The 15,672-nt window shown below is 47.1% G+C and overlaps 1 protein-coding gene and 1 pseudogene across 3 annotated transcripts in view; both read left to right on the top strand.

Annotated features, from left to right (window-relative positions):
* The window catches only part of PPP2R5C (protein phosphatase 2 regulatory subunit B'gamma), a 127,579-nt gene that overhangs the window by 81,305 nt on the left and 30,602 nt on the right, over positions 1-15,672 (top strand). The window lies entirely within an intron of this gene.
* On the top strand, positions 2,386-3,542 carry LOC144241866 (elongation factor 1-alpha 1 pseudogene; annotated as a pseudogene).

Here is a 15,672-nt window from a genome sequence, read left to right as displayed (position 1 = left end):
GCTCATCGGATGCAGCCTGCTTTGCTGACCCCTGACGCACTTAGCCAGCCCCCTTGAGTATCGCTTGTTACGTGTGTGTGTGCATGTGCTTGTGTTTCGTCATAGTATCTTTATTTTTATTTTTATTTTTTTATCACTACGTATGTGGTTTGTTTTTTTTTTAATGTTTTATTTATTTCTAGGAGAGAGAGAGAGAGACAGCGTGAGCAGGCAAGGGTCAGAGAGAGAGGGAGTCACAGACTGAAACAGGCTCCAGGCTCTGAGCTGGCAGTCAGCACAAAGCCCGACGCGGGGCTCGAACCCACGAACCGCGAGATCATGACCTAAGCGAAAGTCGGACGCTTAACCGACCAAGCCACCCAGGCGCCCCTTGTCATAGTATTTTTAAAGATGTTAATTTCCACTTTGTAGAATCCAAGGCTCTGTAGGTGCTATACTCCTTATACTACTACTTTTTTTTTTTAATGCCCATTTATTTATTTTGAGAGAGCACGCTTGAGGCAGAGGGAGAAGGAGAGAGCGAATCTCAAGCAGGCTTCATGCTCAGCATGGAGCCCAACATAGGGCTCAATCCCATGACCTTGGGTCCCCGTCCTGGGCTGATATTAAGAGTCAGATGCTCAACCAACTGAGTCACGTAGGCAGCCCCTTATGCTACTTCTTTTAAATATGTTGCCTGTTAGGGGAGCCTGGGTGGCTCAGTTCGTTGGACATCCAACCTCAGCTTAGGTCATGATCTCATGGTGTGAGTTCAAGCCCCATGTCGGGCTCCTCACAGACAGTGTGTATCCTGCTTTAGATTCTCTCTCCCGCATGTCTGCTCCTCCGCCACTCACACGCACACTTTCTCTCTCTCAAAATAAACTTTAAAAATATATATATATTGCCTGTTAGACTGGACTACTATATAGTTTTGGAACAAATGCATTGAGAGATCATTCATATACATGGAATTCACCCATTTAAAATATACAGTCCTGGGGCGCGAGGGTGGCTCAGTCGGTTAAGCATCCAACTTTGGCTCAGCTCAGGCTCTCACTGCTCATGAGCCCGAGCCCCACACTGGGCTCTGTGCTGACAGCTCAGAGCTTAGAGCCTGCTTCAGATTCTATGTCCATCTCTCTTCCTCTCCTTTGATATCTCTCTCTCTCTCTCAAATATAAAATAAAGCATAAATAAAATCTACAACCCCACGGTTTTTAATATATTCACAGTACTATGCAGCCATCACCACATCTAATTGTTTATAACATTTTCATCCATCTAAAAATAAACCCCATGCCCATTAACAGCCACTGCCCGGCCTCCCTAATTTCTCACCCCCCACCTCTGGCAGCCCCTTATTGCCTTTCTGTCCCTGTAGAGTTGCCTAACCCGGACGTTTCCTGTAAGTGAAATTGTATGACATGTGGCCTCCTTCACTTAGCATGATGGCTTCGAGGGTCATCCATGTGGCAGCCGGTATCATCACTTCTTCGTGTTGCTCACACCACATTTGTATTTACCCATTCATCCGTGGACGGGCATTTGGGTCGTTTCTGCTACTTGGCGCTGTGAACACCCCATAGAAGCGCGGTGTGCACATGTGTTCTCATTTCTCTGGAGCATTTACTTGGCAGCGGAGCTGCTGCTCCCATGTTAACTGCGTGTTTAACGTTTGGAAGACCGGGGCGCCTGGGGGGCTCAGGGGGTGAAGCATCTGACTTCGGCTCAGGTCATGATCTCACGGTTCGTGTTCAAGCCCCGCGTCAGGCTCTGTGCTGACAGCTCAGAGCCTGGAGCTGCTTGGGATTCTGTGTCTCCTTCTCTCTCTGCCCCTCCCGTGCTCACATTCTATCTGTCTCTCTCTCTCTCTCTCAAAAATAAGTAAACATTTAAAAAAAATTAGCCTTTTCGCAGTGGGTTTGCCACCAGAGCACAGGTGTGAAAACCAAGACGGGAAAGGAAAAGACTCCTATGAATGCCGTCGTCATCGGACAAGTAGATCCAGGCAGGCCCACCACTGCTTATCGTCTGATCAGAAATGTGGTGGGATTGATGAAAGAACTATCGAAAACTTTGAGAAGGTAGCTGCTGAGACGGGAAAGAGCTCTTTCAAGTATACGTGGGTCTCGGATAAACTGAAAAGCTGAATGTGAACATGGTATCACCGTTGATAGCTCCCTGTGGGATTTCAAGACCAGCAAACAGTATGTGACCGTCATTGATGCCCCAAGACACAGACACTTTATCAAAAATACGATTACAGGCACATCAACGAGGTCCTGATCGTTGCTGCTGGAGTTGGTGAACTTGAAGCGGGTTCTCCCAGAATGGGCAGACTGTGAGCATGACCTTCCAGCTTATACTCCGGGTGTAAAACAACTTACTGTTGGTGTTAACAAAATGGATTCCACCGAGCCACCCTACAGCCAGGAGAGCTGCGAGGAATCGTGAAGGAAGGCAGCACCTGCATTAAGAAAACCTGCCACAACCCCGACACAGGAGCATTTGTGCCAGTTTCTGGTCAAGTGCTCACATGCCTTGGTTGAAGGGATGGAAAGTCACCCGTACAGGTGGCAGTGCCCGTGCAACCACACTGTTGAAGCTCTGGATAGCCTGCTGCCACCAGCTCGTCCAGCCGACGAGCCCTTGCGTCTTCCCCTCCAGACGTCCACAGAGTTGGAGGTATTGGTTCAGTCCCTGTGGGTCGAGTGGAGACTGGTGTTCTTCAGCCAGGCACGATGACCACTTTTGCTCCAGTCAAGGTCACAGTCGAAGTACAGTCTGTTGAAATGCACCATGAAGCTTTGAGTGAGGCTCTTCCTGGGGACAGTGTGGGCTTCAGTGTCAAGAATGTATCCGTCAAAGATGTTCGTTGTGGCGGTGTGGCTGGTGACAGCAAAAATGACCCCCCAGTGGAAGCAGCTGGCTTCGTGGCTCAGGTGACTATCATAAAACATTCAGGCCAAATCAGTGCCAGCTGCACATCTGTGCGGGACTGTCACCCAGCTCACATCACCTGCAAGTTCTCTGAGCTGAAGGAGATTGAACCGTCCTTCCAGAAAAAAGCTGGAGGGTGGTCCTAAGTTCTTAAAGTCTGGTGACGCTGCCATCGTTGACATGGTTCCTGGCCAGCCCCGTGTGTGTGGAGAGCTTCTCTGACTATCTTCCCTCCCGGGCCGTTTTGCTGTTCGTGACATGAGACAGACAGGTGCCGTGGGTGTCGTCAAAGCAGTAGACAGGAAGGCAGCTGGAGCTGGCCCCAGTCACTGAGTCTGCCCTGGAAGCTCAGAGGCTGAACAGATATTGTCCCCAGTACCTGCCACCCCAGCCTTAATCAGCGGTGGATGAACAGCCTCACAACTGTTTGTGCCAGTTGGCCATTTAAGTGTAATAGGGAAAGACGGGTCAGTGGTAACCATGCATTGTAAAACCTTTGGAAGGAAAGGAGAATGCTCTGTGGACCATTTGGGTTTTTTTGTGTGTGGCAGTTTTACGTTATTAGTTTTTAGAATCAGTACTTGTTAACGGAAACAACTTGCCCAAAACTCTGTCATAGAATTTTGAGACCTATTAAAACAAAAGTTTAATGAGAAAGAAAAAATGTTTTTAAAAAAACAACATTCGGAAGACCTACCAGACTGTTACCCAAAGTGGCTGCCCTGGGACGCACCCCCACCAGAGGCCACAGGGGCTCAGTGTCCCCACGCGTTACTGCCTGTCTGTCGGACGGTAGCCGTCCATGTGGGGGGAGGTGGATCTCGCTGTGGCTTTGATTTGCGTTTCCCTAGTGACAACGATGGTGAGAGAGGGTGAGCATCTTTTCATGGGTGCCATATGCTTTTCTACACCGTAGACTGCGGTCCCAGCGTGTCACAGAGCGTCCAGCCCGTTAATTTTCAGATTGAAAGAACTGAGAGGAGGGTGAAAGGGAACCAGACCCACTGGGGGGCTCCCGGCATCTAGAGTCTCAGGCCTGCGTCACGCAAACTTCATGATGTCTTCATGTCAGTCTTATTTTAAGTATAACCAACCATCTGTTTGTTTGTTTGTTTCAATTAAATTCTCTAGTTAATCTGTTTTTCGGGCATTGGCAATTTTCTTACAGTCAACACACTGATAGTAAAACCACTGTTTTCACAGACCCCCATTTTTACTTAAGTGACTCAGAGACCAACTGTGGATTCAAATGAACATTAGCAAGAGTTTTCTCACAGAAGAGGCAGAATGAGAAGTCACTGAAAGGAGAATAAGTGAGAATGTTTGTTGTCATTGCAACCTTCGAGCTTTGGGGCACAAGTGTGAAGTTTGGAGAATTTGTATCCATTCAGTGCGGGAAGCATCAGCTTCCCAGGGCCCCAGGCCCTCCTGCTTAGATCAGGGACCAAAACGGGATTTTTAATACATGTGGCGAAATGAGTCCCACTGGAAGATCTACATGATCCACTGAACCAGTATTTTCCCAATGGCCAGTCGATGACGTTCCGTAGTCGTTCGTGGGCCAGAGAGCCATTCAGAGTGCAAGACACGCCACTGGCTCTTAATGTAGAGACCACCTCACTGATAAGAGAAACTACCTTGTGTCCAGTTTGGGGGTGGCATCAAAGAAGTCCACGGTTCTCTGCAAAGGGTCTACCAGTTACTCCTGCCTTTTCCAGCTGCATCACATGTGCAGAGACATTTCCTTCCTGTATTTCAGCGAAACCAACATTCAGGACATAGAAGCAGACATGAGAAGCCAGCTGTTTTCTCCAAAGCCAGACAGTGAAGAGATTAGCAAAAATGTAAAACATGCCATTCTTCTCGCTCAATTTGTGTTTGTTTTGCAGAATGCAGTTTGACCCCTGAACAACACAGGTGTGAACTGGGGAGGTCCAGTCTCACACGGGTTTTTTTTAATAGAAATGCAGTACAGTACCGGAAATGTATTTTCCTTATGATTTTTTTAGCATTTCTTTTCTCTAGCTCACTTTCTTGTACGAATACGTATGCTACATATACAGAATACGTGTTAGTTGTTTATGTCATCAGTAGGGCTTCCAGTCAACAGTAAGCAATGAGTAGTTAAGTTTCGGGGGGAGTCAGAAGTTATATGCAGATTTTCCACCCCGCCGTGGGTTGACCCCTCCAGCCCCTGCATTGTTCAAGGGTCACCTGTATTTTATGTACCATGAGATTTAATGAAATAACTAACATTGTTATGAAAAATTTTTTTCATAAATGTATGTTATTTATATTGACACAGTGGGCTTATTTTTTTTCAAGTTTATTTATTTTGAGGGAGACAGAGACAGCATGAGGGAGGGAGGGAGGAGCAGAGACAGAGGTAGACAGAATCCCAAGCAGGTTCCATACTGTCAGCATGGAACCCAACTCAGGGCTCGAACCCACGAATCATGAGATCACGACCTGAGCCGAAACCAAGAGTCAGACGCTTAACACACCCCTGGACTCAGTATTTTTTAATGAATTCATGTTTTTAAAATTTTTCTGGTTTAATATCTACTACAGTCGATATCAACAGAAATGACTCATAAACCAAAGCTCTTTGGGGTCCTCAGCAATGTTTAGGAGTTTAAAGGGGTCCAGAGACCAAAGGGTGAGAGCCACTCTTCCAGAAGGGCACTGCTCAGAGGCAGCAACAGCAGCACCACCTGGGTGCTTGTTAGTGATGTTGCTTCTGGGCTGCCCGGGTGGCTCTGAGTTCAGCTCAGGTCATGATCTCATGGTTCATGAGTTCAAGACTCACATCAGGCTCTCTGCTGTCAGCACAGAGCCCACTTCAAATCCTTTCTCTCTCTCTCTCTCTCTCTCTCTCCCTCCCCCCCTCCCTTTCTCCCCTCCCCCCCATTCTCTCTCTCTCAAAATAAATAAATTGTTTTTAAATGTCACTTCTTGGGGCATCTGGGTGGTTCAGTCACTTAAGCGTCCAACTTCAGCTCAGGTCATGGTCTTGCAGTTCATGAGTTCGAGCCCCGTGTTGGGCTCTGTGCTGACAGCTCAGAGCCTGGAGCTGCTTCAGATTCTGTGTCTCCTTTTTTCTGTGCACCTCTCCTGTTCACACTCTATCTCTCTCTCAAAAATAAATAAACATTAAAAAAATTTTTTAAAAGTCACTTCTTGGCTGCCACCCTGTCTCTACCTGTCCCCCAGGTCATTCTTCAGCATTCCAGAAGTTTAAGAACTTCTGAGTAGCCTTCTTGCACTGCCCCGTCCAGACGGACGCCCTCATATAAGCCCTGTGACGGGGCTGTAAACCCCGAGAGAGCAGCCCTGGTTACAGTCTTCTCCCTCGGAATTTGGCCGGCGCTTGTCACAAGCTCAGTAGGTGTTCATTCAGTGTGGCCTTCCCTGCATAGGCGAAGACGTTAAAACGAGTCTTGGCAGCAGTACAACCTGAAGGTCCGAGAAGGAGTTGGTTAGATTGGCGGCAGGATGAGCTGGAAGGTTCAGAGGCACTGTAATTTTTCAAACTTATAATAACGATCATGTACCTACCACATTCATCATCATTAAAAATCAGTAAATGTATGTTTTCTTAAAACAACAGCACCGTGTGATGCCTGGGCGGCTCAGTTGGTTAAGTGTCTGACTCTTGATTTCAGCTCAGGTCATGATCTCACAGTTCATGAGTTCAAGCTGACAGCGGGGAGCCTGCTTGAGATTTGTGCTCACTCTCTCGCTCGCTCTCTCTCTCTCTCCCTCTCTCCCTCTCCCCCTCCCTCTCNAATAACGATCATGTACCTACCACATTCATCATCATTAAAAATCAGTAAATGTATGTTTTCTTAAAACAACAGCACCGTGTGATGCCTGGGCGGCTCATTTGGTTAAGTGTCTGACTCTTGATTTCAGCTCAGGTCATGATCTCACAGTTCATGAGTTCAAGCTGACAGCGGGGAGCCTGCTTGAGATTTGTGCTCACTCTCTCGCTCGCTCGCTCTCTCTCTCTCTCCCTCTCTCCCTCTCCCTCTCCCCCTCCCTCTCCCCTCCCCCACTCATGCTCTCTCCATCTCTCTCAAAAATAAACAAACTTAAAAAAAATTTTAATGTTTATTTTTGAGAGAGAGACAGGGGAGGGGCAGAGAGAGAAACACACACACGTGAAGCAGGCTCCAGGCTCTGAGCTGTCAGCACGACGCAGGGCTCAGACTCACAGACCATAAGATCATGACCTGAGCTGAAGTTAGACACACAACCAGTTGAGCCACACAGGCGCCCCAAAATAAACTTTAAAACAACGACAAGAAGCTTTGTACACACAGTGTGATGGTAGTGCTGTTCTTACCCGGATGTACACTGGGTTTCCAGGGAAAAGCAGCCCATCACGTCATTGTCCTCTCTACTGCTTGTAAATGAACAGATGGGGCTTTACAGCTTGTTTCTTGAATGCTTAGGGTTCAAGTCAGCATTTTCCATTAAGGGCAAAGCAGTTCTTCTTGGGTCCCTGGTTGGGGGGAGGGGGGGTTACTGCCCACAGCCCCAGGGCAATTGTCCTGTGCTCACTTGAGAGTTGACATTGGACGCTCTTCTTTGTCTAGTTTTACATCTGATATTTACAGTGTGTTCTGGAAAGTATTACTTGTTGTAAGGGTGAAGATATTTTGGAAATGGGAGAGGAATGCATGTTTTGATTAAAGAAGATAGTATATTAACCAGGAAAGCTTCAAATAGTCTACGGATTTCTTTCCAGTGAGGATTTAAATCATGCATTCATTCCCCTTTTGGCTTTGTTGTTTTTGTTTAGCCAGTCATAGGAGCCTGGGTTAGAGGAGCACTAACATCAGCAGTGAGCTAGAGGAAGACTAAAATGTGTGGTACTTTCTGAAATCCAGAGAGTGAGTTTTCTATTTGCAGTGTCAGTAATACCGATATCTGCTTTGAGATGTGTTCTTACTATTTTTGGAGAATTCCCCTTTGTTTTGCTTAATGTTTTTAAACCATAAAAAAATGGTATGTTTGTTTTCTTTTTTTTTTTTCAAAATGTTTTATTTATTTCTGAGAGAGAGACAGCGTGAGCAGGAGAGGGTCAGAGAGAGGGGGAGACACAGAATCTGAAGACAGGCTCCAGGCTCTGAGTTAGCTGTCAGCACAGAGCCTGACATGGGGCTTGAACCCACAAACTGTGAGACCGTGACCCGAGCCAAAGTCGAATGCTTAACCAACTGAGCCACCCAGGCGCCCCTGTTTTCTAATTGAAATAAATACAGAAGCATAGGAAGTAAAAGTTAATATTTCTTCTTAGTCCGTGGCTCCCCAATTCGACCCATCCCCATCCCTGCTTCCACCAACCTATATCTGTCTATTTCTTCAAAAGGCTTCTAAGAACTTTTTGGGGATGACAAATGTGTTCATTATCTTGGTCGTATGATGGTTTCACAGATGTATGCATACGATAAACATGTCAGACTGTAGGGCGCCTGGATACTTAGTTGGTTAAGTGTCCAGCTTCACCTCGGGTCATGATCTCATGGTTCATGGGTTCGAGCCCCACATCGGGCTCTTGGCTGTCAGTGCAGAGCCTGCTTCAGATCCTCTGTCCCTCACCCTTCTCTCTCTGCCCCTCACCCCCAAAAATAAAAACATTTTTTAAAATGTCAGATTGTACACTTTAAACATATACCATTTGGGACACCTGGGTGTCTCAGTCACTTAAGTGTCCAACTTCAGCTCAGGTCATGATCTGGCAGTTTGTGGGTTCGCGCCCTGCTTCAGCACAAGCCTGAGGCCTGCTTCAGATTCTGTGTCTCCCTCTCTCTCTGCCCCTCCCTCCCTTTCTCTCTCAGAAATAAACATTACCAAAAAATTTTTTTAAAATAAACACGTGCCATTAATTGTGTCTCGATCATACCTCAGTAAAGCTGGGGGTTTTTAAAGTTCCCACGTGGAAGAGTTTTTCTTTTGATCTAGGGGCACAGTGGAGAAACTACTGAGATGCTAAGGACGCTGGGAACCGAGGTTTGGGAACTTACCAGCAAGAAGTATCCTTTCATAACATGTTTTAAAATTAATGTTTTAAAAAATTAAAATTAATTTTGAATTCACATACAGCAAGTGTCACACTTTTTAGTGAACAGTTCTATGAGATTTGATACATCTAATCATGTAATTCCCACCACCATCAACATCAAGAGCAGTTTCATTGCCCTCCCCAAAACTATTTTTGCTACTCCTTTGTGGTCAAGGCTTCTCCTCCCCCGTCGTCCCTGGCCACACTGATCTGTCCGCAGCTCTACCAAGCTGTCTCTTCCAGAATGTCACGTCAGTGGGCTCGTGCGGTCTGTAGCCTTTTGACTCCCACTTCCTTCGTTCTGCATAACGTGTTTGAGGTTCACCCACCGGTTTGTTCCTGTTAACTGCTCAGCGGTACCTCACTACATAGATGTACGACAGTTTGTCCATTTCCCAGTTTAGGGTCATGTGGGGCAGGAAAACCACTGTAAATATTCATGTGCAAGTTGTAGACATAGGTTTTCACTGAACTCAGGTAGACATGTGAGACTCCTGGCTCATGTTGTGTGTTTAACTTTCTAAACTGCTCTGAGAATCAGCTGTGCCATTTTTGCACCCACACACACACACACCCCCACCGCCCCCGCCAGCAGCATGTGAAAATTGAGGTTGCTCTGAGTCCTTGTCAACATCTGGGGCCATCAGTCCTTTTATCTCATTTTGGCTTTTTTTAAGATTTTATTTTTATTTTTAAGTAAACTCTACATCCCACGTGGGACTTGAACCCACAGCCCCAAGATCAAGAGTCACATGTTTTACCAACTGAGCCAGCCAGGTGCCCCTCTCATTTTGGCTTTGATTTGCATTTCCTTTGTGACAAATGATGCTGAACATGTTTTCCTGTGCTTCTTCGTCATTTGTAGATCTTCCCTGGTGAAGTGTTTTTTCAATCATTTACCTATTTTTTAATTGGGTTGTTTGTTTTCTTATTATTCAGCTTGAGGCTTCATTACGTATTCAACATACACACCTTTGCCAGTTATATGATTTGCAAGTATTTTCTTTCAGTCTGTGGCTTTTTTTTTTTATTACAGTGTCTTTTACAGAATTTTAATTTAGATGAAGTCTGACTTACGATTTGTTTTTGTTTTTTTTTTTACAAATAGTTTATTGTCAAATTAGTTTCCACATAACACTCAGTGCTCATCCCCACAAGTGTCCTCCTCCATGCCCATTCTTATGATTTGTTTCTTTTGGTATCATGTCTGAGAAGTCTTTGCCTAACCCGAGCTCACAAAGATCATGCTCTTAAAATTTTTATGGTTTTATAAGGTTTTTTTTTTAAATCTTTATTTATTTGGTGGGGGGGAGGGCCAGAGAGAGGTAGAGAGAGAATCCCAAGCAGGCTCTGTGCTGTCAGCATGTAAGATCATGACCTGAGCCAAAATCAAGAGTAGGATGCTTAACCGACTGAGCCACCCAGGCACCCCTATGGTTTTATAGTTTTACATTTTATATTTAGGTCTGTGATTCATTTTGGTTGAGGTTCATTTTTTTAGCAAATGGCTGTCCAACTATTCCACTTGTTGAAAAGACTAACCATTCCACGGGGTGCCTGGGTGGCTCAGTCTGTTGGGAATCCGACTTCAGCTCAGATTATGATCTCACAGTTCATGGGTTCGAGCCTCACGTCGGGCTCTGTGCTGACAGCTAGCTCAGAGCCTGGAGCCTGTTTTGGATTCTGTGTCTCCCTCTCTCTCTGACCCTCCCTCGCTCATGCTATCTCTCTCTCTCAGAAATAAATAAAACATTTAAAAAAAATTTTTTTAAAGAAAAAGAAAAGACTAACCACTCCTTGAAATGCTTTTGCAGCCTTGTCAAAAGTCAGTTGTCCGTATTTGTGAGTCTATTTCTGGACTCTGTTCTGTTCCATTGATTAGGGATCTGCTTGCTGATACCAGTAATCTTCATTACTGTCATGTCACTTCATAGTAAATTTTGAGATCAGTTAGTGTGAATGCTTCAATCTTGTTTTCCTTTCTCAAAGCTGTTTGCCTATCTGATTATTTTACCTTTCCATATAAATTTTAGAAACAGTTTGGTTTTATCCACAAAATATCCATCGGGGGTTCACTTGGAATTGCACTACTATGTAGATTTCGGGAGAGCTGATACCTTAATCATAGTCCATGAACATAGTATGTCTCCCATTTTGGCAGTTGTGGCTTTCAGCATACAGGTCCTAAGTGTTTTTTTAGACTCATAAATATTTCATCTTTTGGTGCTGTTGTAATTAGGGCTGTTTATTTTTTATCTTCTAATTGCTTACTGTCTTTTTCTTACAGTTCTGTCAAGTTTTATATCATGTTTTTCAGTGCATAGATATTAGTATTATTTATTAGTTGACTCTTCTATTATTACAGAATGATCCTCTTTATCCCTGGTCATCTTAATTGCTCCAAAAACCGCTTTGCCTGATATTAATATAGCCACTTCTGCTTTCTTGATTCGTGTGAACCAGAGATGTTGTTTTCCTTACTTTTACTTTTGACCAATTTGTAATTTTGTATTTAAAGCAGGTTGTTGCAGACAGCATGGAGTTGAGCGTTGCTTTTTTATTCAGTCAGAGGTCTGTGCCTTCTGATTAGTGAGGGTACGAAAACCAGGTACTTTCAATGTACTGGCGTTGTGAGGTTTCAGTCTTCTGTCCGGCACACAGGATGTGCACGGGAATGTGCACATTCCCGGGGTCACACCTGGGCTCTACCATGAGAGCAGCCTTGAACTAACCTCACAAATGAGGAAATGCACAGGTTTTCTCTTAAGATTGCCACTAGAATTTTTATTATTCGCCTAGATTTTTATACTACATTATTTGAGTTCATCAAAAATCCAGTTAGAATTATGTTTAAGATTGTGTTCAGTGTGCACATTGCCTTGTGGAGAAGTTATCTTTGTAATAGGATGTCACCCCACACCAGGGAATGGAAGATTCCTCCATTTATTTGAATAGTCTTCCGTGCCCTTTATTAGGGTTTTTATGCTCTCTCCACTGGGGCCTTGTGACTGGGCAGTGAGTTCCTAGTAACCAAGGGGTCACTTCTGGGACTGTGTTCCTGGGTTCCTCCTGTTAATTACATCCCCTAATCACGTCATTGTTATTGGAGAAGGTGTTGATGTTAGCTTCCCATTTCTATTTTTGGTGTTTGTAGCACAACCCAGTGTGCAGTGGTCTGTTGTGTTGCCTCTGTTGGCTTTTCCAGATTTGTTGTAATATTTACAAACACAATATTCTATTTTTTTAATGTTGAAGGATGCTGGGTGGCTCATTCGGTTGAACACCCAACTTTGGCTCAGGTCATGATCTCACGGTTTCTGGGTTCAAACCCCATGTCAGGCTCTGTGCTGACAGCTCGGAGCCTGGAGCCTGCTTCAGATTGTGTCCCCCTCTCTCTCTGATCTCCCCGGCTCACAGTCTGTCTCTCTCAAAAAATAAAATAAACATTTGGAACAACAACAACAACTGTTGATGGGCTCCCTTCCCACTTCTCCCCTCACCCCATCAGCCCCGAATGCATCTGTGATGTTCAGAACCTGGGGTTTCTGTTGTGGGAGGAAGAGCATCTGGACAAACTGAGATTTGGCCTTTGGTGGACTCACCTTTATGAATCCTGTTCACATGAATAAAACAGAATAAATAACATCGTGAAATGGCCTTTGTGGTTGAGAAGGAAGAACTGAATCATCAGTCTTCCTTTCCTCATTGTGTCTGAAATGAGATTCTCGGTACTCTTCCTACGAGTGTCCCTTCAGGTCTTAGGCCTTTGTATCCGCTGCCGTGCCTCAGTTACGTCAGGGCATGAGCAGTTGTTACTTCGCCCATTGGTCGTGAACATTACAGATCCAGAAAGGCTTTATGATACCGCTGAATCTCAGCAATTTCCCGCAAGGTTACTTCTCGATACAGTTTGGTTTGCATCTGATTCAGTGAATGTGGCTTTCCGGAGGGGAGCATCTGCGGGGCGGGCTTCAAGTACCGAAACCAGGAGTGTGGAGAACGCAGGTGCTTCCGCCTGTCCAGGGTCGGCCCCGCCCCGCGCGTGCGCGCCCCGTGCGCACTACTGCCCCATTTCACACGGGCCGGTGCAGAGGGAAGGTTCGCCTCCTTTCAACACGTGAGAAAACCAAGGCGTGGGCAGGTTTTTCCGTGTGCAGGGCCTGCTTCTGAGTCAGGGGGCAGCCCTGCCGGCCCGTCGGTGTAGCCCGATCCTGGCTGGGTCCACACCTCGGGGTGCCGCCCACTCGTGTGTGAATGCGTCTGGTCCACATCTGTGGGTTTCTGTGGCCTGAGGACCACGGAGACCACCCCACGTGGTGCTCAGACTGAACTCCCTCCACCCGCAGACGTCAGCTCCCTTGACCCTGAAGCTTCTGAGCGAAGAAGTCCTGGAGCCCAAGAATAATTTGAGGTGGCCTGCAGCTTGCCTCCTGCTCTTTTCCAGATGTTAGATCTAGTACATTTAGCTTTCTCTAGAGACGAGCGTCGAATTGATGCAGCGCCACATGATGGGGCAGGTGGGTGGAAGTTACAGCGAGAGGTTTTTTGTCTGGTCTAAGGAAGAACTTCTGTCAGTGAGAGTTGGCCCGGAATAAAAGTTCCCGATTGGGGTGGCCGTCCTTCAGGGATGCTGACGTGGGGACTTCTGGGGTAAGAGCAAGCTGGTGCAGCAGCCCTGCAGTCTCCTGCCTCCCGTCTGGGATTCGGGGACACTGTGTGCCTGGCTTCACCTGGGGATGCCGTCTTTGGCTTCACGGCCGGTAGAAATTAACCAGTTTACTGAGAATCATACTAGCCAGCTGTGTGAGTCAGAGTTCGATCCGAGAAACTACCAGTAGGATAGAGAATCTGAGCAATGGATTTCCAGGAACTGCCACAGGCGGAGCTGACTGCCCTGGGGGGGGAGGGGGCGTTCCTTCTTCCCCAGGAAGACCCACGGCTCCGCTCCTTGGACTTGCCAGCTGAGTGGGTGAGGCCCCCGTGTCCTCCTCAAGAGGATCTGTGCTCAGAGTCCATGATTCAGATGTTGGCCACAGATACCTTCCCACTGACCTTTGGACTAGTGTGTGAGAACGGGGGGCTCCCAGTCTGGCTGGGGTCCGTCAGGCCCTGCTTTCCTGGCCCTGCTAGTCTCTCTGGGGGGAGCCTGGCCGGCGGGGAGCCCGAGAGGGGCCTGCCTGGGCTGGAGCAGAGTGGGAGCGCGGCCCCCACCGGGGTGCTTGCTCCCCTGCGCCCACGTGGCAGTCCGCCTTGTGTGGGACTCAGGCTGCCCCAGCGAGTCCCCAAGGGAGGCAGGCACAGCGTGCGCCCACCGACGCCTCGGCCCCCCGGGGACGCCACGTGGGCTCTGCCCTCATGCTGGGCGCGCTGCTCCCCCCCCACCTTGCTCTCTTCTAAGCTGTCCCCATTCTCTGGGTGACTGCGTGGCAGTCCCCACCCATTTGGCTTTGAGGGAGCATAGAAAACCCACCTCACAAAGGCCGCACTCCCTTATGGACCCCAGACCCCATCTGACTTTCCTCCACACGCTTCTCTAGGCAGGGAAGGGGCGAAAGGCTGGGGGTCCCAGGGCCAGTCTGCTGCCCTCTGCGAGCCCAGGGGCGCAGGACCCACCAGGGTGTGGCCTTGCCTTGGCGTGGGAGCTCCTCGTGTCTGCTTGCTGTCTTCTGTGGTCTTCGGGATCAGAATCCCTCACTGCCCTGTCCCCTGGGGGCCGGTGACAGCACCTGTCACAGCCTCTGTTCCTTAGTCCCTGTTACTTGGTAGGCCTCTTCAGGACCCTGTTCCCAGGCTCCAAACCTTTTTTACTTTCTACTTAGTTTTAGGAGTATTTTCTCGTATTTTTATTAAAATATTTTTTTTACTTGTGTCTGGATTGCCAACCATTTTTTTGTTCCTTCCATTCCGGCACCGTCTCAGCCTTATTGCTACGATTCTATGCACCCGCTCCTCCTTTCAGACAACAGACACAACACGTGTGATGCTTGGGGCTTGTATAGGTGACGGCTTGAAGAGGGGGTGTTTTCCTGCACGAAACAAGATGTTAAGGCTCGGAGTTCAGGGTCAGGAACAGTACAGACAGGAGGAAACACAGTGGATGATACAGTTTTAGCTCGGCCTCCACGAGGCTCTGCCCACAGGGGTGTCCTGCACACCGTCATGGAGCCGGGTCTTCCGTTGTGTGGCTGGTGTTTGGGTTTTGTACTTTGGGGGGTGGGGAGGGACAGAGGTCTTGCTTTGGTCATCTGCAAGAGCCAGTCGCCGGAGCCCAGTGCCATGACCAGCACATGGCAGCTTCAATGATCTCCTACGGTAACTGATCGTATTTAAACTTATTACAGAGGAAGAGTAGGTTATAAATTGATGATACAGAAAAACTAAACATTTCCTATCACAGATTTGTCCGTGTGAGTTGTGCTTTATTTACAGATTAGCCATGCGGGCCTTAAAGTGTACCTGTGCTCCAGAGAATTCTAGGTTTCATGTAGAAACATCTGTAGTAAAACAGGGACTTTCATGAAGCTGGAAGTAAACGGATCAGGGGTGGGAGTCAGTGGTAAAAGACACGATAAAGAAAACCAGGTAGCGAGTTCATTCAGAGGGGTTCATTCAGAGTCCAGAGAAATCTCTTCCGAAGTCATTTCTTGGTGAGTCCATATAGACTGAGCGCACGACCGTCC

This window comes from Crocuta crocuta, unplaced genomic scaffold (genome assembly GCF_008692635.1).
Source record: "Crocuta crocuta isolate KB4526 unplaced genomic scaffold, BGI_CrCroc_1.0 scaffold8, whole genome shotgun sequence".
NCBI lineage: Eukaryota > Metazoa > Chordata > Mammalia > Carnivora > Hyaenidae > Crocuta > Crocuta crocuta.
The sequence above is the reverse complement of the archived record's forward strand: the minus strand, read 5'-3'. Positions and strand labels throughout refer to the sequence as shown.